Source organism: Lissotriton vulgaris, chromosome 3_1 (assembly GCF_964263255.1).
Source record: "Lissotriton vulgaris chromosome 3_1, aLisVul1.2, whole genome shotgun sequence".
Classification (NCBI taxonomy): Eukaryota; Metazoa; Chordata; class Amphibia; order Caudata; family Salamandridae; genus Lissotriton; species Lissotriton vulgaris.
Genome location: NC_141689.1, coordinates 150,077,016 through 150,100,358, shown reverse-complemented (window position 1 = coordinate 150,100,358; position 23,343 = coordinate 150,077,016). Strand labels below are relative to the sequence as shown.

The 23,343-nt window shown below is 47.4% G+C and overlaps 1 protein-coding gene across 1 annotated transcript in view; it reads left to right on the top strand.

The window, feature by feature from the left end:
- Positions 1-23,343, top strand: part of LOC147726126 (uncharacterized) — a 689,775-nt gene that overhangs the window by 229,414 nt on the left and 437,018 nt on the right. The window lies entirely within an intron of this gene.

Here is a 23,343-nt window from a genome sequence, read left to right as displayed (position 1 = left end):
GCCGCAACAGCGTCAGCAGGGCTCCGATGGTTCTGTTCCGTAGGTTCGAGGGTGAGCCGCGACAACGTCAGCAGGGCTCAGCGGGTCAGAGTCTGTTCTCCTCCAGGTCAGCCGCGATCAGATCAGCAGGGCTTTCTTGTCCAAGATACAACTGCCGACTGGAGGGAAGGCAGGCTGTCTTATAGTCCTGGAGCTCTTTGATGTCCGGACCCTCATATGCAGGAGGCCAGAGGTCCGAGGGCCAGGCGCCTGATTGTCTGGGCGGTTGGTTCTTTGATGCTTTGGACCACGCGTCCAGGGAATCCCAGACGCCCATCCGGAGCTGGAGCCAGCTCACTAGGAGGCCCAAGGTGCGATTGTAACCAGCCCTCAGGGATAGCTTCGAGGTGTGAGGGGAACCAGTTCCTCGGGAGGGGGCCGGAGGTGTGATGGAAGTCTTGGGTTTGGGTACTTGGCGAGTCGTTCACCCCCCGGGTGGAGCTGGGAGCTGGGCGCACCGGACGCCCAGGCTTAGCTGTAGCCAGGAGCTGCCGAAAGGAAAGAAGGCGGCCGGCCAGCCGGGGTGGCCAAACATGGAGTCTGATGGTCACATGCACGGGTGCAGGCACGCGGTCTGGAGATCGTCTCAGGTCCTGAGTAAGAGTGTCCTGTACATGTCTGGGTGGACGGGAATCAGTTCCACCCATAGTTCTGGAGCAGCGGAGATCCGCGAGGACCACGCCACGAGGCCGGGTCCAACATGCGTCCCCTCCAGCTGAAGGACGAGGAGAACTACCCATCCTCTTGGGGGATCTCTTCGCTGAGGCGGAAGAAGCGGGACAGGCCGTCAGCGTTGGCGTGGTCGGCACCAGGCCTGTGTTCTACAGTAAAATCCATCCCTTGGAGGGAGATGGACCAGCGTAGCAGTTTAGGGTTCTCTCCTCTCATCTGCATGAGCCACCGGAGAGGACGGGGGTCGGTTTGGACCCGGAAGTGGGTCCCGAACAGGTAGGGCCTCAGTTTCTTCAAGGCCCCGACTACTGCGAAGGCCTCTCGCTCGATGGTGCTCCATCTCTGCTCTTGGGGTAGTAGCCTCCGGCTGATAAAGGCTACCGGATGATCAATCCCCTTGTCGTCCACTTGGGAGAGCACGGCTCCGATGCCATGCTCGGAGGCATCGGTCTGGACCAAGAACTCTCGGGAGTAGTCATGGGCCTGTAGTACTGGAGCGGTGCACATGGCCTGTTTCAATTCTTCGAAAGCCTTCTGACAGGCGGTGGTCCAGATAACCTTCTTGGGGTTGGCCTTGGCTGTTAACTCTGTGAGGGGGCCTACAATACTCCCGTACCCCTTGATGAATCTACGGTAGTACCCTGTGAGCCCTTGGAAAGCCCGCACCTCGGTCTGGGTCGTGGGGGTCTCCCAGGCAGTGATCGCGTCTATCTTAGGTTGGAGGAGGGCCACAAGGCCGCTGCCGACCTGGTGTCCTAGGTAGACCACTGAGCTTTGTCCGATTTGGCACTTACTAGCCTTAATGGTGAGCCCGGCTCGACGCAGGGCGTCCAACACCTCCCAAAGGTGGTGCAGGTGCTCGGGCCAGTGAGCACTGAACACCGCAATGTCGTCTAGATAGGCCGCACTGAAACCTTCCAACCCGGCCAGGACCTGGTTGACCAGTCGCTGGAAGGTGGCGGGGGCGTTTTTCATGCCGAAGGGCATGACTCGGAAGTGGAAATGGCCATCCGGAGTGGAGAAAGCAGACCTTTCTTGGGCCCTCTCCGTGAGGCCGATCTGCCAGTAGCCAATGGTGAGATCGAAGGTACTAAGGTACTGAGCCGACCCTAGGCGGTCAATCAGCTCGTCGGCTCGGGGGATGGGGTGTGCATCGGTTCGGGTGATTGTGTTGAGTCCACTGTAGTCTATGCAGAACCTTAGCTTAGGAACGGTGCCGGGGGCGGCTGCCTTCGGAACCAGGACAACGGGACTAGCCCATGGGCTGTCGGAGGCTTCCACCACTCCTAGGTCCAACATTTTGTCAACCTCAGCCTTGATGCAGGCTCGGACTCGGTCTGGGACTCGGTAGGCTCTGTGCCGTACCGGAGGGCTGTCCCCGGTGTCCACGTCGTGGACGCACCAGCTAGTGACGCCGGGAGTGAGGGAGAAGAGGTCCGAGAATTGTCCCAGCAACTGGCGACATTCTTAACGCTGCAAGGGGGTGAGGGAGGAGGAGAGACTCACTCCCTCTACGGAGCCATCTTGATCCTTTGCACACAGGAGATCGGGTAGAGGGTCGTCTCCTCTTCCTCTCCGTCATCGGTGGCAAGGAGTAACCCCAACTCAGACCGCACAAAATGGGGTTTGAGCCGGTTTACGTGTAACACTTTCAGGGCGTTCCTGGCTGATTTCGTATCAACGAGGTAGGTGACCTGACTCTTGCGTTCTATCACCTTAAAGGGTCCAGTCCACTTGTCCTGCATGGGCACAAGGTTCCACTGGGGACATGACCCAAACCTGTTGACCTGGTTGAAACTCGACCAGAGTGGCATTCTGGTCGTACCAGCGTTTCATCTCCTCTTGGCTGGCTTCCAGGTTGGCCTCGGCCAGTTCGCGAAACTTCCGCGTCTGGTTCCGGAGGGCCAGGACGTAGGAGAATACGTCGGGGGTCTGCTCGGGGGAGCTGTCTCCCAGCCTTCCTTGACCAGGCTGAGGGGGCCCCGGACGGGGTGTCCATAGAGCAGCTCAAAAGGGCTAAACCCCAAGGATTTCTGGGGTACCTCTCGGTAGACGAACAGGAGACAGGGTAGAAGGACGTCCCACTTGCGTCGCAAGGGTTCCTCGAGACCCATGATCATCCCTTTCAGGGTGCGGTTGAACCGCTCAACCAGGACGTTGCCCTGGGGATGGTAGGGGGTGGTGAACCGGTATGACACCCCACACTGTTGCCAGAGGGACTTCATGTACCGGGATATAAAGTTCGTGCCTCGGTCGCTTACCACTTCTCGGGGGAATCCCACTCGTGAGAATATCCCCATGAGGGCCCGGCCCACGACCGGGGCCGTCACGGTCCGGAGGGGGATGGCTTCGGGGTATCGGGTGGCGTGGTCGACCAGAACCAGAATGAACCGGTGGCCTAAGGAGGTCCGGGGGTCCAGAGGTCCGACGATGTCGATCCCCACCCTCTCAAAGGGGGTACTGACAACTGGAAAGGGCTGGAGGGGAGCCTTGCGCTTGCCTCCGCTTTTGCCGCTAGCCTGGCACATGGGGCAGGACTTGCAGTGATGTTCCACATCAGCCCGCATGTGGGGCCAGTAGAAATGGGTCACTAGTCGTTGGAAGGTCTTATCTTGGCCCAGATGTCCTGTCAGGGGCACATCGTGGGCCAGGTTGAGGAGGAGTCCGCGGAAACGTAGGGGTACCACCAGCACACGGGCTGACCCTAGTTCCGCGGTCTTCTGTTCACTGTACAGTAGGCCGTTTTCCCAGTAAAGGTAATGGAAGCCGGACTGGTCTCCAGCGGCCTGGGCTGCGGCCTGTCGGCGTACATGGAGTCTGATGGTCACGTGCACGGGTGCAGGCACGCGGTCTGGAGATCGTCTCAGGTCCGGAGTAAGAGTGTCCTGTACATGTCTGGGTGGACGGGAATCAGTTCCACCCATAGTTCTGAAGCGGCGGAGATCCGCGAGGACCACGCCATGAGGCCGGGTCCAACATTGCACTGCTCATTTTTCAAGAGCCACTTTTTTCTTTTTGTTTTAACAATTCACGAATGTGAATCCGCTTTCCAGCTGTCACCCTAGTGTGTTTTTCTCACCCCTCCTAGCACTCCGTGCTGCGCTTGCTCTCTTGCCAGTGTTTCCAACTGCTCTCTCCCTATTTACTTTCCCCAGTGCTTAAAGTTCTTCTCTCTCTGTTAGATTGGTTCCCACCTGGCGTCCTCCGTGTTGCTTTTCCCCTACCTGTCCCCCGTTGTTGCTTCTGTGATTCTGCCCCACCTCTCTATTGCCTCTCCTACTCCCCCCGCGCTCCAGGTTGCTGTCACTGTCCTGTTTTTATCTCTTTTTGCAAGACTTCCAGAGAAGCTGCTCCGCCCGGGAGCAAATGGCCTACACAACTTTTGGACAAAATTTGTCGGGGAACAAATACTGTAGCTTCACTTCAAAAAGGATTTTTTTGTACCAAGAGCCCTGGGACCTTTATTCACGGCTGGGGTTGTCACAGCAGTGAAGGTCAGACCCTCTGGTTTCTTTCACCCCCCATGTGTAACAGCCCCTGTGCTCCAACCCTCCCAGAGAAACTGCAGAGTGTCACAGAAGAGCAATGTGATCACTTCTTTTTGCTCCACTACTTTTAGATATGACTCCAAGGGCGCTACAGTTGTATAATTTCACAATATTTAGGCCTAGTCTAAGAACCAGTTTTTAGCTTTTTGTCGGTGAAACCCTATTTTCAAGTGAGATGAAAAAAGTGTGTTGGGGAGAGGTTAAGAATTAAGGGTGTGTCTTAAAACATGTCAACTATAATCATGTGCTTTACACAGCCTGGTGTCTGACCACCATGTAGGTGCCTCTTTGTGAGGTTTCTGCTTTTGCATCCAGACATATCACTCAGCAACCAACGAATGCCTAAATCAAGCCAGACTTATCGGCTTTGTGACTGCTTGTTAGCAGTTTGATACAAATGAGTAACAACAAAGGCTTTAATGTAATTAATCACAACTGGTAATTACAAATAATACATATTTTACCCTCACTATGGGGTCTATTAGTATGGCGGGCGGATCGCCCTGCCCAAACGGTGGTGGCGATCCACCCACCATAACAGAACGCCCGCATGCAATTTAAACCCCCGCCATATTATGACATCAGGGGTACCGCGGCGGACGTGAAGACCGTCTGGCGCTTTTCCACCCGGTCGACGAGTCGACCGGGCGGAAAAGGGTTGAATATGTTGGCGGTGTCTGCAAGACACTGCCATCCATATTACAATGCATGCGGGAAGCAGCCTTTCCGTGGCGATGTTGCTTCCACGGAAAGGCATGCGGTGTTTGCAGTTGGGGGGCCCACTTTGGGGGGTTTGGTGGCACATGGGGGTACCTATGGTACCCGAATGCATTTGCATGGACAAGGTGTCAGGCACTGCGTGGCCTGCCACGTTGTGCATGCAAATGCACAACATGCATTTTTCCCATTGAGGCGGGTGCTGCATAGAGCACCACCAGCTGCAATGTGAAAAATGCTGGATGCGCCTGCCAGTGTGGCAGGCGCATCCTATTTGGATTTGCGAGACCGCCACACATATGGCGGCAGTCCCATTTGCCGTTACAATGGCGGGCGGACTTAATAGAACCCTAAGTGTGCACTGGAGAGAGGCCTAGGATTGGATGAGCATGTAATCTGAACACTGCTATGGCCCTCTCACTCATACTGTTTTCAGCCTCAGCTCCAGAGCTCTCAATCATTACATAATCATTGTATTACTGTTTGGTTATTTGTTTATGTGCTGTTTCTTTTTGTCCTGTGTCTGAATTAGTGTTGTTTGGTTGTCTGGATTGTACATGTTTTTGTCTTATTATGTCATGTGTTGGATCAGCATGCTTAGTGGGCTCTTTTCTGCTTTGATTGATTTGTTATTGTACATATCAATGTAATTGCCTATATGTACCTTTGAAATAATTTACTCCACAAAATTGTTGTATTTATGAATATTTATATATTTTGTGATACTAAAAGCCATAAATAACTAGTCTGTGGGAAAAAACATATGTTTATTTTGGATGAATCACTTTTTTTTAAGCTCTAGGGGGTAGATTTTGTATTTTCCTTGCGGTATTTTCCCTGCTCTCTTCTCCCTCATTGAGATTTCAGGGACCCTCTGTTGTTTATATTGCTGTGCACCACCAGTGCAGCAAAACTGAGGCCAGTCATTTCTAAGGCACCCTCTGGACCCTGTGATTGGCTGTAGCAGCGATTATCGAAAACTGTGGTGAAAACAACATTTCCTACGCTCTGTAAACATGGACCAGAAAGGGTTCCACCCCATCTCTAACGTCTTCAGTCACACAATTCCCTTTACAAGATTGGACACATGTGGACACATGTGGCCATCCATTCTGAGTAGCTGCTGCCCGTCGCTTGCCCTTCCTGCACCTGACGTCAGAGCTCATATAGTAAGGACAGGATCTAAATAGGATGCTAGGACAGAGATGGTGCCAGGCATGGACAAAGTGGGCAATTGCCAGGACCCCAACTTCCAAAGGCCCCCTGAGAAAATGAACTTTGATGACAATTAACATATAATTTAATATTATTTTGCGTGTCGACTTGAATTAGCAGGAAATTGTTAATAAAAACTAAATTTGTTCTGTAATCTTTAAGATGACACTGTTTTAGGACCCCTGTTTATTGTTTGTGGTTTCCACTTCTTGCCCTAGCGCCTCATTGACAAATAGGAGGCAGTTGACGAGTGATGGGTGAGACGAAGGGTCAATCTTGTAATGTCATGGGGGTCAACCTTGAATGAGTTAAGAAGCATTCGCGATTTTTTCAATCTTTAGCAAAAAATGTTCTGATGAATAGGATATAGTCAGTGTTTTTAGCAGGTATGTGCTGTAATTGTAATTCATTCAGTAAAAATGTACATTCCCACAGCTGCTGATGTCAAAGCTGATGGTTGATCTCCTTCTGTAATGGCTGCGGGGTGTGTGCCGTGTTTAGACTAGGCCTGGGGGGGGGGGGGGGGTGAACCCTGCTCCGTTTGCGTAGTTTGCATTGCACCGTTTCTGCACTCCGCAAGTGCAGAAACTCCACTCTGTGTAGCGCGGCTGGGTTTTTCCCTGCTCGCGGACGGTAAGTTGGCGAGCGGGAGCTGCCGCTCGGGTAGAATTACTACCCAACCAGCAGGAAGATCAGTGCGAATGGCAGTTCACACCGCACTCTGCTGTTTGCGAAACTCCGCTGAGTGTTTTTGTCACTTCACAAACAAAGCCCGGGATTAGTTTAGACTCCGAGGCCAAGTGGGGGCGTCACTCTAAGCCAGTCTGAGTTCCGGGGTCTCCAGGTCAGGAATTAGATGGCCTGCAAACTCCAGACCCGATAATTCCAGGCCCGGGGAGCCTGGACACAAGTGCGGTGCTGGGACAGCGGCTGCAGTGACTCCTGCCTAGCTGCAGATGCCCCCTCAGACTGGCAGATGAGGGCTGAGATGCTGTGCCCAAGAGGGCGGATGGAAGTTGGTAATCTCCGAGGTGTGAGGGGAATGACGCCTGCGTATGACATCAGCTGGGTTCAGTTAAAGAGACAGAATGACACGCGCAAATAGGGTGACCAACCGTCCGTAAATTTCACGGACAGTCCGTAATTTCGGCCGTCTGTCCGTTGTCCGTGAAGGATCCTTTAACGGACGCCATAACTCTGAGGCTGTTGCAAAGCTCAGATACCCAGCAGCATTGGAGAGGCCCATCAAGAACTTCACCCTCGCTGCAGGAGCCTTTCCAGGAGTGAGACAGAAGCCACCCAGGGCAGAGACAGGATCCACCACAGGGGGGACAGGAGCCATCACAGGGGGGGAGGGGTCGAGAGGGGACAGGAGCCATCACTTGGTGGGGACTGGAGCCATCACTGGGGGGGGCAAGAGCGATCACAGGAGGGGGAACAGGATCCACCAGGGTGGGCACAGGGGTGGGCATGCAGTATTCTAGTATCGTCCTGTCTCTTCCAGGGTGGGGTAGGGCTCCTCACCCCCTCCTGGACAAGACAATGAGAAGACAGGCTCCCCCCCTGTGATGGCTCCTGTCCCCCCTGTGGTGGATCCTGTCTCTGCCCTGGGTGGCTTCTGTCTCACTCCTGGAAAGGCTCCTGCAGCGAGGGTGAAGTTCTTGATGGGCCTCTTATCAAAAAGGCTCAGCTCAAAATTAATATGAAAAAGTGGGCGAGTGAGTAAGTGAAGGGATGGGTGGATAGCTGGATGAATTAGTGAAAGGGTGAGTGGATGAATGAAAGATTGAATTGAAAGATGAGAGAGGATGGCTGGTGGATTGATGAGTGAGTGGGAGGATGGAAGAGAGAAAAGGTAAATAGCTGAATGTATGGGTGGAAGGGTAGCTGGATGGGTAAAAGGGTGGATGGATCAGTAAAATGATGGCTGGATGAGTGAAAGCGGGGATGGTGAGTGAGTTGATGGATGAATGAAATGATAGATGATTGATGAACTGATAAGTGCAAGGGTGAAAGGATGGACAGATGAGCGAAAGGGTGGATGCAAGGATTGATGAGTGAGTGAAAGGGAGGGTAGATGGACAAAAGGATGAATAGATGACTGAAGGAGTGAAAGGATAAATGGATGAGAGAAAGGATGGATGCGTGATAGGGTCAATGGATGGATTCATGAGTGGATGAGTAGGTGGGTGGATGGATGGAAGGAAGGATTGCTAAGTGAAAGGGTCGATGGAGAGAGAAAGGGAGGATGGATGGATGACTGAAAGGGTCGATGGTTGGAAGGTTGAGTGACTGGGTGGATGGATAGTAAGTGAAAGGATGGCTGGATGGGTGAAAGGGTAAATGGCTGGATGGATGAGTGAATGAATGGATGGATGGATGGATAGAAGAGAGGATGGATGAGTGTACAGATGGATATGGTGAAAGGGTGGATGGATGGATGATGGTTGAGTGAAAGGATGAATGAAGGGGTGGATGAGTGAAATGATAGATGGCCGGATACATGATGAATAGGTTTGCAAATGGTTGAATATGTTTGGGCATGGCTGGGCTTACTTATATACTATTGCGCGACCTCTGATGTGTCTGTAAAACGTATCCAATTGTCCTGAAGTTTTGTCCTGAATTTTGACCCTTTGTCCTGAATTTTTACAGTCACCGTCCTGAATTTGCACCCATAACAGTTGGTCACCCTACGCGCAAACCAAAGGCCTCGCGCCAGAGATGAATTTGCAGCCTCGGTGGGGAGAGAAATGGCTCTTTGAGATGTAAGCCTGTGCCTCCCTAGGCTGTTTATTCTTCTAGTGAGAAGAGTGTAGACCGAACACGTGTTTTGTTTTTGGGTGCAGAATCTCCCCTTTTCCGTCCACAGACGAGTCAGATTTCAGCTTTTTTTCTCCAAAATGAGCTCTAATCCTCGGGTGCGTCGTGATCACCAGTTTATTCCGCTCCATTCTCACTTTGGAGAAAGGTTTCTCTCGCCCGCTTGAAGGTCATCAGACCGCCGGGTCCCTGCCTGTCATGAAAGATATCCTGGATTGAAGATACATGGGGGCTCCAGCAGGTGAAGTGTCCCAGCTTCTCCCAAGACTCTGGTTTCTTATTATCATATTTAATTACAAGCGCTGTGAACACCACAGTACTCAAGCGCTTAGTGTAACACTCAACAGTGAGGACAGCAACAGAAATGCAACGCCTCGGACTGTTGGACAGTATTTGAACGATTGAGGGCCTCGTGTACACCCTGGGGGCCGGAGTGTGAAGAGGGCACCGCTGCTGACCGTCACCCCCTGGGGTGGGCTCTCCTATTTCGAGCGGCGTGAAGGTTCTATCTGTTCTTAAATCCCTCACACCCCCCACGGCTCTGAGAGAGCGCAATTTGAATAAAACGTATATCCGAGTCATATTTACAAGCATATCGTATAAACGTAGGAATGAAATGTATACTGTAACGTAAAAGATAACACTTGTAGCATAAAGTTATCCGATATAACCAACGTAATAGGAAATGTATCTGTATATGCTCTAATATGCATTGGAATTAGAAGGCCCGTATACATAGTGGGCTAATGTAGAAATGTGTAGAAATGCTTACGAATTGAAGAACGTGCAAAATAGAATTCATGTACGTGTGTAACTTTAAAGGGAGAAACGGCGAGAAGTGTAACATGGAGAAATGTGTAGAGTATATATATATATATGTAACGATGTAACAAATGAGAATATAAAGTTATATTCTATGTAATTTATATTCGATGTAGAATGTATTCATTTAAGTAAAGGATTTACTAAATGCGATTATATATAAATGTGTGTTAAAGGTTGTACTGTGTAGAAGAAGTTTGTAGGAATGTTAGAAGAGTTTAGGTCATTTGTAATCTTAACCTAACTGACCAAGGGTTCGCAGGAGTGTAGTCCGCTGTATGTAATTTAGTGGGCTCACAGGAGTCGTGAATAGCCTTGATGTGAACGTGCGAGCCAAGGAGTCTAGTTCTTGTTAGATTTAAGGTGACAATGCCGGACGAAGTTTATTGCCTAAACGTGAGAGGAGACGCTTGGAATTTGAGTCTTGTTTTGAAATAACCATTCACAGGACCAAGAAAGGTTATACACATAGTTGTAAAGAGTAAAGTTCTGCTGAGGTGATAGACTTTTGATCCGAAAGTGCAAACGAAATGTCAATGAAGTCACCAACAAGAAGACGAAGATGGCGTCTAAGAAGCAAGGTCAACTTAACGGACGACACGAAGAGATGAAGCCATAGGAAGAACAAAGAATGAGATCATGGGGAAAGTCCGTGGTGGGCGTCGAAGGGGCGTTCCACCCACACTGTGATTGTGTATTTTAGGGACAGCACCCCGGGGAGAAGATAGCGAAAGGCGAAGCGAGGGCGAAGGCGAACAGCTCAGAGCGAAGGGCGAAGCGCAGATGGCATGAGCAGATGTCCAGAGAGAGAGAGATCAGAGCGCAAGGGAGCAGTAGGCCGAGGACCCTTTAGAGAGCGGATGGGTAGGCAGAGAGGGTACTGCTTCTTAAAACTTACATTACCTTTAGAGGCTAAGAGAGTTGTACTTCTTTGGAAGTCAAACTGCTGACACCTTTTTAGGTTAGGAACTTGCGAAGTAGGGATGTCACCTAGTATAGAGTAGGGACAGATTTAACTTGATTATTTTTCTCCTTCTTTAGATGACGCAACGGAACCACATCATATCTATGCTTTTAATTTGTTGATATTGGAACTGACTTTAATTGTATTCATTGTAGACTGAGGTTCTTTAGGGAATATATGTTCCTTCTAGTTCGTGTATATTTGCTGAATCTTATCCTGAGAGGATTGTATTTGCAACTTTTCTTAATTTTATATTAAACCTTAAACTTTATCAGTTGTAAGTGGTTCTTCAGAGTTGCGTCAGTTTATGGGGTTTATCTAACCTATGCGGGGTTTGTCTTTTACTCAATGACAGAAAACAACCGATCCAAAATTGACGAATGAGATAAGTTATCAAATTGATCATAAAAAGATATTAAAATCTCATTCCCCGCAGTTGGTAGCAGAGGATGGTTTTCTTCTTGAGGAAGACAACCTAGGTCAGGTCTAGATTACCCCAAGGTCCCTAGTCATCGGCGACCAGAAGAAGAATCCCTGCCGAAGACGGTGCTGACGGTGTCTCGAGAGAAAAGCAGCAGAGTCGGTCGAGAGTGAGTATAAGGGTCATGCGTTGTAAGATTGCGGTGTTTTATGTTGTACTTGTGTTGTAATGTCAAGCGGAGTTGAATGCCTGTAGTGTGATTGAGGGAAGGTTGTGAGCGCGCGCAACCGGATAAAATCTTGAGTTCAAGGAGAGCTTAAGTGGTTCGGGTGTATCGAACACCCAGAGTAATTTGTTCACCATTGTAAAGGGGGTCATGAGGTACCATTGATCGCCCGACAGACCGACGATAGGGGGAGCGTAAGAGTGAGTGTATGAGTAACGGACGCTGGTCGTACGTTTACTGTGTGTAAGTAACCTATCAGTTAAGGCGATCGTCTGACCGTGAGAGGAAAGACGTTTCGTCAGTTGAGGTGACAATTACAGTTAGACTGTGGCCGTACAGTCAGAGAAAAGTGATCGCTTGGACGGAAGTAGTCATTTTTCAGTGTATGAATGAAACGCATGCGAGACCGCGGAAAGAGCTGAGAAAGGAGGGGAACTGCTGCAGAAGGGACGAGTGACGTCAGTGTAGAGTCGCGCTGAGATTGGTCGGTCAGCGTAGAGTCGCGCTGGGATAGGCCGATTAGCGAGAGCCGCGTAGGGATTGGTTGGTTTGTCATCAGGACGTAAATAAGGAAGAGAATAGAGAAAATCGTAGACTATCGAAAATGAAGTGTTTCAAGCATTTAAGGGCGATATTTAAGAGAGATAGAAGAAATGTGTATGCCGGAGAAGAAGCTCCACCAGAAGGCACACCAGCTTATCATATGGCAGTGAATGTAGGCTTACACTCGATATTATGGATCTCCGAGTGGAATAAGCTAACAGAAGGGAATAAGGAACTGACGTTTCCGAGATTCGGGACGTTTAAGCTAGAAGTATTGAACCAACTGAAAGCGGTAATGCTTGCAGCAAGACCTCTACCGAGGCCAACACAGTTCGAAGCCCTTAGTGCATGGTTTAGAGCAGCACACGAAAAGAGCTCGAAGAGACGCCAGGAAAGAGTAAGGCGATCGGTAAAAGCAGTGCAGGATGCTAAATGGGACGAGGAAGCTAAAAAGTGGAGGGTGCAAAAGATAGAAGCAGACAAGCTGTACCCGATGCTAGAAGTTACGGGGGAAAAGAAACCTCTAGAAGAAGATGAGGATAGCGAGACAGAAGAGGATCTGATAGAGAGGCTATTAACAGATAGACCACCTCCGTACAACGGTGAAGCCGAAAGTCCCGTACTACAGCAAGAGGACGGAGCTAGATGGGGGGAATATAAATCGCTCCCAGTAACAGAGTGGGATGCCAAAAAGGGTGAGGAAGTGCCTCAATCTAGTTCCGAACAGAGAGTAGTGGGAAGATTCGTGGTCCAGAAGGTGCCAGAAACGCAGTATGCAAGGTCGTATCAAATGCCCGACGCTTTACAAGTACCTGTTACCATAGGCCCTATAGTGTCAATCTACAACCCAGAGGGGGTCCAGCAGGAGGAACAGGCACGATGGGACAGGGAAAGGGCAGAGATGGAGAATAGGAACAGCACGATGAATCCTCAGAGGCAGATACTAGCACCAATGAGTCGGAGTACACCATTGGATTCTGCAACGGGTCCCTGGATAGAACAGGGGGGCCAAAGAGGACAGATGGATTTGAGGGGACCGAAACCGAAATCCTATAAGGAATTAAGGGAATATCTGAGAGAATGGGATGCTGCCGAAGAAACTCAGAATAAGAAATTAGAAACAGGAGCAGAATGGAGTGATCAGGATAACAGGATCCTCTCTCATTGTGGAGCTGGAGAAAGCAGCCCAGAGTGGGAGAGAGGGAGTCAAGGAAGCAGAGGAGATACTTGCCCTACTACCAGTGGCAGTAGGCAAATGTGTGACGACAGGAATGCAGGGTGTGGGGAAGTGCCTCGCGTCACCTTTAGTGAGGGAGAACGAAGGACGCAGGAGTACCGAAATACTTTCAGATGCACTCACCATACCCCGGACTCAAATGGGCAACATTGGAATCACGGGAACATGGAGAGTCGTGAAACGTCTCGACATGCGTCCGGTGATCACGAACGAAGTCATGAGAATATAGGGAGTCGCGAAACGTCTCGCCATACATCCGGTGATCACGAACGAGATCGCGGGAACATGGAGGACCGTACAGGACCCTTCATTTTGTTGAGCGACACCAGACAGCAAGCGAGTTACAGTGGTTTAGAACAGCACGGTGGATCCTATATTGTATCTGGAGACACCGAGCCGAAGAGACGGAATGTAGTGATGGGGAATGGAGCAATGTTCCACCACACCCCAAGGGAGGATGGAAAAGCTTGGGATCTAGAGAGGTGGGAACAAAGAGATGGAAGAAAAACTCCTCATAACTCACCTGTGCTTAGGCGTAGGGCGCATAGTGGAGGTGAGAGGGATGTAAGAGAACCACCTAGGACTGACGTACTAAGAGCTGACATAAAAGCGAGACGGATTGATGTAATGAGTTTAAAATCAGACTTGGATGAAATCATTGACGGCACTGTGGCAATAGAAAGGTTAGAGCTGTATGAACCAGATGAAATACTGTTTTTATCTAAGGATGTTACTCGAAAAGCAAGGGCAGCTCATGAAAAATTGTCTGAATTAGCAGACAAGTATATGATAGACATGTCACGGACTAAAGCCTTACAGGCCAACCATAGGCTGAATTGCACAGATCGAGATCTAGATGAGCGTAGAACGATTGGGCTAAGAGTACACATAAGGGAACTGATCATGTGTATCAGGATATGGAGAGATCTGGATAGATGGGAGGAAAAATGGTCCAAGAGGGGATCTGTCAGAAGGAGTCCACTTGTAAAGTCCCAGGATACAGACCTAATGCGAATGGAAGCTTTCCCTTTGCGAGAAATCGCGAACGGAAACTACGTTCATGTACCCTGGAGTAGGGGGGATTTAGCGGCATTCACTAATTCTTTCCCCAAGTTAAGAGAGAACCCCGTGGAGTGGTACAAGCAGGTAGAGAGATTCGTGAAGATCTCTAAAGTGCTGTGGATCGATTTGAACACTCTGTTCGATATCGTAGTACCCGGAGATTTGTGGACGGCATGCAAACTTAGTATTGAATGGCCCACTTGTGAGCCTCCGAGAGATACCCGGACAAACGGTCCATCCGATAGAGTCATGGAAAAGTACGAGAGAGTAATTGCATGGTTAAAAGAGAAAGTGCCAGTGCAAGACATAGACTGGGTTAAGATAGATCGAACAACTCAGGAACCTAAGGAGACCGTTCACGAGTTCTATGAGAGATTGCTGAAAGCATTCAAACAGTACAGTGGGTTGGATGTCATGGATCCCAAAGACATAGGACAGTTTGTGTCGAAATTTGTTCTAGGATTGAGACCAGACATAAGCCTAATGATACAACAGCATTTGATTTGTTGGCAGAACAAACCGTTAGATGAGATTCTGAGGTATGCGAGGTACTGTAGCGATGAAATAGACTCAAAGGCAAAGAAACTTAAAGAAAAGCTGATGTTGGTGCAGATGCAATCAGCTGGAAAGGGTGGACAGCGGCAACAGGGAACAGGAACACCAGTAAAGAAACAGAATAATCAGAGCAGAGATGGGGAAGAAAGACCGAGACCGAGAATGGATATCGCGACACTGAAAAAGACAACGAGGTGCCATCAGTGTAACGAGGTGGGACATTGGAGACGCGAGTGTCCTTATAATGTCGAGACGGGGGAGTTAGAACAGGAGGAGGATGAGGTTCAACCTAGCATTGTAAAGGGAACAGCAGTCCCGAAGGGAAAGTTTATCAAAGGGGGGAATCAGACTCCTCGAGCGCCATTCCCTCAACCGCCTCGCATTACAAATGGAGGAAAAACCTATAGACAAATGCCATTGTTCGTAGGAGGAGAAGAATGCTACTACGTTGATCCTCTTACAGGGCAACGAGTGAATAGAGAGGAAGACTGTACTTTAGGTGCAGCCCTGGAAGTAGATCAGAGAGGACCATACGTAGAAGCTGAGGTAGCTGGATGTCCTACGACCTTTTTGGTGGATACGGGGGCCACTCGATCCACGTTGAGATCAGCGGTAGTCCCAGGTCTGCAAATGTCGGGAGAGACGATTCAGGTGGTAGGAGTCGCAAATAGGAGAATGACCAATCCGCTGACAGAACCAGTGTCAGTGAAGATAGGGAATTACAGTGACGAACATCAGTTTGTAATCTGTGATTCTAGCCCTGTGTGTCTGTTAGGAAGAGATCTGTTGTGTAAATTGAATTGCACAATACATTGCACACCTGAAGGAGTAGAAGTGCAGACCAACGATGAGGATGCCGATTTTAAAGTTGTAAACTCGCAGGAATGCGTGGAACTATATCCTACCTTGACAGTGGGGGAGCTTCCACAAGACTTGAGGGAGAAAGTGTCAGCTGAGGTGTGGGATTTTACTGGAGAAGAAATAGGATTGATTAAAGGGGTAGAGCCAGTAAAGATCATGGTAAGACCCAATGCCGAGTATCCGAGAATACCACAATATAAGTTGACACCGGAGACGACTGCAGGAATAAAGCCGGTGATAGAATCCATGATTAAACAGGGAATACTGAAAGAGATCGTGGGTAGTCCATGTAACTCCCCGATTATGGGTTTACAGAAGCCTAGTGGGAAATACAGAATAGTGCAGGACCTTCGAAAAATTAATAATATTGTTGTCTCATGTTGTCCAGTGGTACCGAATCCATCAGTGATACTGTTTCAGATACCGTTCCAAGCTGAATGGTTCACTGTGATAGATTTATGCCAGGCTTTCTTTTCGATTCCTTTAGATGAAGAGAGCCAGTATCTTTTCGCTTTTAAGCTGGAAAATCGCGTTTTAACATGGTGTCGTATCCCTCAGGGGTATACAGAAAGCCCATCGATTTTTAACCAGCTGCTGAAGAAAAATCTTGAAAGTCTAGTACTGCCCAAGAATTCAGTTCTAGTCCAGTACATAGACGACCTCCTAGTTGCGTCAGAAACTGAGGAAGCTTGCAGAGTAGACACCATTACCTTATTAAATCACTTGGCCGAGAACGGACACAAGGTGTCTCCAAGTAAATTGCAGTATTGTCTAACCGAAGTGCAATACTTGGGCCACAGGATTGAAAAGGGAAAGCGGAAGGTGTCTCCAGACAGAATAGAGGCGATCATGAAAATGAACGCGCCTACAACACAAAGAGAAGTCAGGATGTTTCTAGGCATGGTCGGTTATTGTCGACAGTGGATAGCCAACTTTTCACTGAAGGCAAAACCTTTACTACAACTGACGCACAAAGGAGTAAGTGATCCGGTACCATGGGACAAAGATTGTTTGATGGCGTTTTTGCAGCTGAGGGAGGACTTATGTCGTGCCCCGGCTTTAGGAATGCCTGATTACACAAAACCATTTTTGCTTTACTGCTGCGAAAGAGAGGGATGCGCTTTGGCAGTTTTGGCCCAGATACATGGAGATGCACGTAGGCCAGTGGCGTATTTTTCGGCTACATTAGATCCAGTAGCCGCAGCGTTGCCCGGATGTCTCAAATCCGTAGCTGCAACGGGTGTCAGCATTGAACGTTGTGAGAGTGTGGTAATGGGACATCAGTTAGTGGTGTACGTACCGCATTCTGTGGAATTGTTAATGACCAGGACTAAGACTCAGCATCTGACGAATAGCAGGCTCACACGCTACGAGCAAGTCATTCTGGCTGCTGAGAATGTGACCCTAAAAAGATGCTCCGTCTTGAATCCTGCAACTTTGATGCCACTTCCAAATGAGATTGATGATGAAATTTGTACAGATCATGACTGCCTTGATGTGACTGAACTATGCACCAAACCGAGACCTGATATCGTAGATGAGCCATTGACTGATCCCGATGAAATATTCTTTGTTGATGGTTCATGCGTAAGAGACGATATTGGTCAGCTGAGAGCAGCATATGCAGTTTGTACTATTACCAGAGTTGTGGAAGCCGCCTGCTTGGAAGGAGTACATTCCGCTCAGGTAGCTGAAATTATTGCTTTGACCCGTGCCTGTTTAGCAGGTAACAAGATTCGAGTCACCATATACACCGATAGCCAGTATGGTTTCGGGGTAGTTCACGATTACGGGCAGTTATGGTCTCAAAGAGGTTATATGACCTCCTCGGGTTCTCCAATTAGGAATGGAGAATTCGTGAGACTATTGTTAGAAGCGTTGCAAGGTCCGTCAGCCATAGCCGTTGTCAAATGTGCCGCGCACACGAAGAACGTAGACTTTGTGTCGCAAGGCAACCGTTATGCTGACGAGGTAGCGCGTTACTGCGCAGAACAAGGATATTCTCACACCAATGTAGAAGTGGGGGGAATACAGGAAAGAACTGAATTGACAATGTTGTTAGATACTGTAGATACATGGGATGAGTTAAAATGCGTTCAGGACAATGCACCAGATGATGAGAAAAAGGGCTGGGAAACAGCTGGATGTACTAGAAGTGAAATGAACTTTTGAATCTCTGCAGATGGGAGAGCAGTTTTACCAAACGAACTTGTTAGTCCAATGGCAAGGAAATTGCATGGATCAGCACACATAGGTAGAGATGCCATGGTGAGAGTATTCAGACAAACGTGGTTTAACCCGAAGTTTAGAGTAGCGGCAGAAGCAGTATGTCAGCGATGTGCGATCTGTCAGCAACTAAATGTAGGGAAGAGAACACCAGTCACACTGAGTCACATAGGAAGGTCTGGGGGGCCTTTCAATAGAATGCAGCTGGATTTTATTGAAATGCCTCAATGCAATAGACTCAGATACGTTTTAGTGATTGTCTGTATATTTTCTAGATGGGTTGAAGCTTACCCTACACGTAGGTGCGATACACTTACAGTAGCGAAATTGTTACTTAGAGAGTTGATACCGAGGTTTGGGGTGCCATCCTCTTTGGAATCGGACAGAGGAACTCATTTTAACAGCGAAATAGTGAAGATGTTGTGCTCAGCTTTGGGTATCGATCAGAGGCTCCATTGCAGTTATCGACCAGAAGCTTCAGGGATTGTAGAGCAAATCAACAGCACAATAAAGTCCAGACTTGCCAAAGTTTGTTCATCAACATCCCTGAGTTGGCCAGACGCACTTCCAGTGGTTCTTATGAGCATACGTAGCACACCAGATAGAAAAACAGGTCTCTCTCCACATGAAGTGCTAATGGGGAGAGCTATGAGATTGCCATCGGTTCCAACTGCAGCGCTATTGAACATCACAGACGATTTGATCTTGGACTACTGCAAGGGACTATCTGATGCCATTAATTCTGTGTCCCTCCAGGTCCAGGCTGCAGAGGTTCCATCAGCACAAGACTTGTGCCTTGACCTGTGTCCAGGGGACTGGGTTTTGGTGAAAAAACATGTCAGGAAGAACTGCTGAGACATGCGCTGGAGAGGACCGTTTCAAGTCATACTTGTTACGAACACTGCAGTGAAGTGTGGAGGCCTGCCCAACTGGATACATGCCTCACACACCCGAAGAGTGCCAACACCTCTGGAAGAAACAGCTCCTCTCTCGGATGAGAATCCAGCGGAAAGCGGAGAAGCCACAGAGGGGGAAAGCCAAGCTGTAGAGGTAATCGAAGAGGCTGAGCCTGTGTCGGAACAGGTCGACGACGGTCAGGACACCAGTGGGACCGAAGTCGCCTCAGGAGAAGAAAGTAATTGGGAGTCCGAATCGGATACCGAACAAGCTGAGAGTGACCAAGAGACAAGTCCAAGAACAAGGAGCCGGAGGACAAGGAGTGTCGAAGCCAGTTGGCCGGAGAGAAGGAGAAGGCCAAGCTCAAAGGCAAATCAAGAAAGAACTCTTGTCCCGATCTCAGAAGAGTCGGATCAGGAAGAAGAAACTACAGACTCAGGCACTGAAAGTCCAAGAAGATCGAGAAGGGTACGTGTGCCCTGCAGAAGGTACGCCACCCCAGAGTGGACTTATCTAGCAGATGTCTTGGGGACAGAAATCTGGGAGAGTGAAAGAAGTGAAGGTAATCGATCTCGATCCATTTGTGGCAGTGGAGATATGGATGTTGACGCCTGGACTCGAGACTGAGGGGTTACTGACTTTCACACTTCCCATACCCCCATACTTGAGTCGGATTAAAGATCTAGTGCTAAACCGATTACAGTTTCCAACTTTTGGTCATCAAATTCCAGAAGAAGAAGAAAAAGTGGTTCGTTTTGAATTATTGGAACTTGTTGTTAAAGCTGCAGGTACGAGAATAATTGTTGATGCATAAAGACTTTTGTATATAAGCTATAAAAAAGAAGATAACCTAGCGCCAAGTGGAAAGAAGAATAAAGTTAGAGATTACATTTTGAGGACGGAGAAGGGTTAGGGTTGTCTGTTGCTGAAGATAAAAGGACATTGTTGCGAAAAGAGACTTTGTTGATAAAGAGCACCTTATGGACTGAGAAAGCAAATAAAGAAAATAAAGACTTGCAAGGAAAACTCTTTCTTCGCAAAGGAGGGAGTTACGCTGTTTTGATAACATGGAGAACGGCAACCCAAACCGAAAAGCTAGATGCATAGTAGGTACACTAATAGCAGTAGTAATTTTTCTCATAATTACAGTAGTGACCATATCATACATAATAGGACATGAGAGTGATGAAGAAACAGCAGATGTAAAGCCTGTAACGACTTTGAAACCTGCTCTTGTTGGGAAGGAGGAGGAGAGCAATGTCATCCGTGAAAAGGCGTTACTGGCAGATGAAGCACGTAGGTTACACGTAGACGAGTCACAGGGAAACTTTAGGTCAAATGCATATGCAAAGCTATTATACGAGTATATCGATGCCATGGAGGCCAAGGATTGTTATGTATGTATGCAATTACCGGCTTCCGTAGATGAAGGCATCAGATATCATCATCTCCCATTGACTTATGGGATAACATGTAGTTTACTGCTCAGTATATTTTATGGTAGGGAAGGATTTGAGTACTACTTTTCAAATTATGATTCGGTACTGCCTGAAGTTCCGAATTATAAACAAATGAATAAGTGGGACTATTATAAAAAGGAAGATCGATTAGCTAAATTCTTTCTTCCTTGGGATACATTAGATACATCATATGCACGCAGAAATAATCTGACTTGCAAAGTGTCAGAGGTAGAGAAGAAGTTCATAGGACAAGTAGATGACCGATACAGAAGGCAGAAGATTCTAAAAATGTCAGGACAGTGGAAAACTGATTGGACCGAAGAAGAGAAGGCACATAAAAAGAAAGGTAGCAATGGTCCAATAGCTTTGGATCGAACGCAGAAGGGAAAGTTATGTTTAACTCGAAGCAAGACGTATTATGAGAGTGTATTTGTAGGTGAAGTAAATTGCGAACATGCTTTTAGGTTAGAGTACTATACAAAGGATTTTATTAAAGGGATGCAAGTTATTCCGAATGTGTATTTTGTATGTGGAAGAAATGCCTATGTAAAACTGCCTGACAATTGGTATGGTTCGTGTTACTTGGCAATTGTCTTCCCCAAAATATATCATGCAAAGGATTTAGCGATCATAGAAGGAAAGGCTTCGACAAGGACGAAAAGGGAAATAGGAGATGCAGAAGTAGTAGGAGATGTATTTGGAGCAATGTTTCCTTTGTTAGGTTTAATACTTAACGATGTTAAGATCAGGAGACTAGCTACAGTCGTAGATAGATTATCTGCAAGTACTGCAAGGTCATTAATGCTAGTAGAAGGCGAGATGCAGTCGATTAGAGCAATGGTTCTTCAGAACCGACTTGCTTTAGATGTACTATTAGCAAAAGAAGGCGGAGTTTGCAAGGCTTTGAAGGTCCAGGAATGTTGTACTTATATTCCTGATAATTCAAAACCACTTGAGAAAGTCATACAGAACATTACACAGATACACCAAGAAATCGAAGATTTATCAAAAATAAATGTTTGGGAAAAAGTAGGTCATGGAGTAGGAAAGGTTGGAAGTTGGTTTGCCAACCTTGGCAAAAGCATTGTGTGGTATATATTAAAACCTGTATTAATAGTATTAATTTGCATAATCACATTATTAGGGTTAGTGAAACTATATAAATGGTATAGGTCGAACCGGTTACAAAGGTCCATGAGAGAGCAAGAAAGGAGATTAGCTGTTTTACAAGACCAACAATACAAAAGTTTAAGAGCTCTCGAAACGATAAAAAGAGGGAATCTTGTAACTAGTTCTGTGTAAGGGTGTTATTCAAATTGCATTTAGTGATGACTCCTAGAAGTCATCAAAGGGGGGAACTGAGAGAGCGCAATTTGAATAAAACGTATATCAGAGTCATATTTACAAGCATATCGTATAAACGTAGGAATGAAATGTATACTGTAACGTAAAAGATAACACTTGTAGCATAAAGTTATCCGATATAACCAACGTAATAGGAAATGTATCTGTATATGCTCTAATATGCATTGGAATTAGAAGGCCCGTATACATAGTGGGCTAATGTAGAAATGTGTAGAAATGCTTACGAATTGAAGAACGTGCAAAATAGAATTCATGTACGTGTGTAACTTTAAAGGGAGAAACGGCGAGAAGTGTAACATGGAGAAATGTGTAGAGTATATATATATATGTAACGATGTAACAAATGAGAATATAAAGTTATATTCTATGTAATTTATATTCGATGTAGAATGTATTCATTTAAGTAAAGGATTTACTAAATGCGATTATATATAAATGTGTGTTAAAGGTTATACTGTGTAGAAGAAGTTTGTAGGAATGTTAGAAGAGTTTAGGTCATTTGTAATCTTAACCTAACTGACCAAGGGTTCGCAGGAGTGTAGTCCGCTGTATGTAATTTAGTGGGCTCACAGGAGTCGTGAATAGCCTTGATGTGAACGTGCGAGCCAAGGAGTCTAGTTCTTGTTAGATTTAAGGTGACAATGCCGGACGAAGTTTATTGCCTAAACGTGAGAGGAGACGCTTGGAATTTGAGTCTTGTTTTGAAATAACCATTCACAGGACCAAGAAAGGTTATACACATAGTTGTAAAGAGTAAAGTTCTGCTGAGGTGATAGACTTTTGATCCGAAAGTGCAAACGAAATGTCAATGAAGTCACCAACAAGAAGACGAAGATGGCGTCTAAGAAGCAAGGTCAACTTAACGGACGACACGAAGAGATGAAGCCATAGGAAGAGCAAAGAATGAGATCATGGGGAAAGTCCGTGGTGGGCGTCGAAGGGGCGTTCCACCCACACTGTGATTGTGTATTTTAGGGACAGCACCCAGGGGAGAAGATAGCGAAAGGCGAAGCGAGGGCGAAGGCGAACAGCTCAGAGCGAAGGGCGAAGCGCAGATGGCATGAGCAGATGTCCAGAGAGAGAGAGATCAGAGCGCAAGGGAGCAGTAGGCCGAGGACCCTTTAGAGAGCGGATGGGTAGGCAGAGAGGGTACTGCTTCTTAAAACTTACATTACCTTTAGAGGCTAAGAGAGTTGTACTTCTTTGGAAGTCAAACTGCTGACACCTTTTTAGGTTAGGAACTTGCGAAGTAGGGATGTCACCTAGTATAGAGTAGGGACAGATTTAACTTGATTATTTTTCTCCTTCTTTAGATGACGCAACGGAACCACATCATATCTATGCTTTTAATTTGTTGATATTGGAACTGACTTTAATTGTATTCATTGTAGACTGAGGTTCTTTAGGGAATATATGTTCCTTCTAGTTCGTGTATATTTGCTGAATCTTATCCTGAGAGGATTGTATTTGCAACTTTTCTTAATTTTATATTAAACCTTTTAAACTTTATCAGTTGTAAGTGGTTCTTCAGAGTTGCGTCAGTTTATGGGGTTTATCTAACCTATGCGGGGTTTGTCTTTTACTCAATGACAGAAAACAACCGATCCAAAATTGACGAATGAGATAAGTTATCAAATTGATCATAAAAAGATATTAAAATCTCATTCCCCGCAGCTCCATTCTTTCTCCT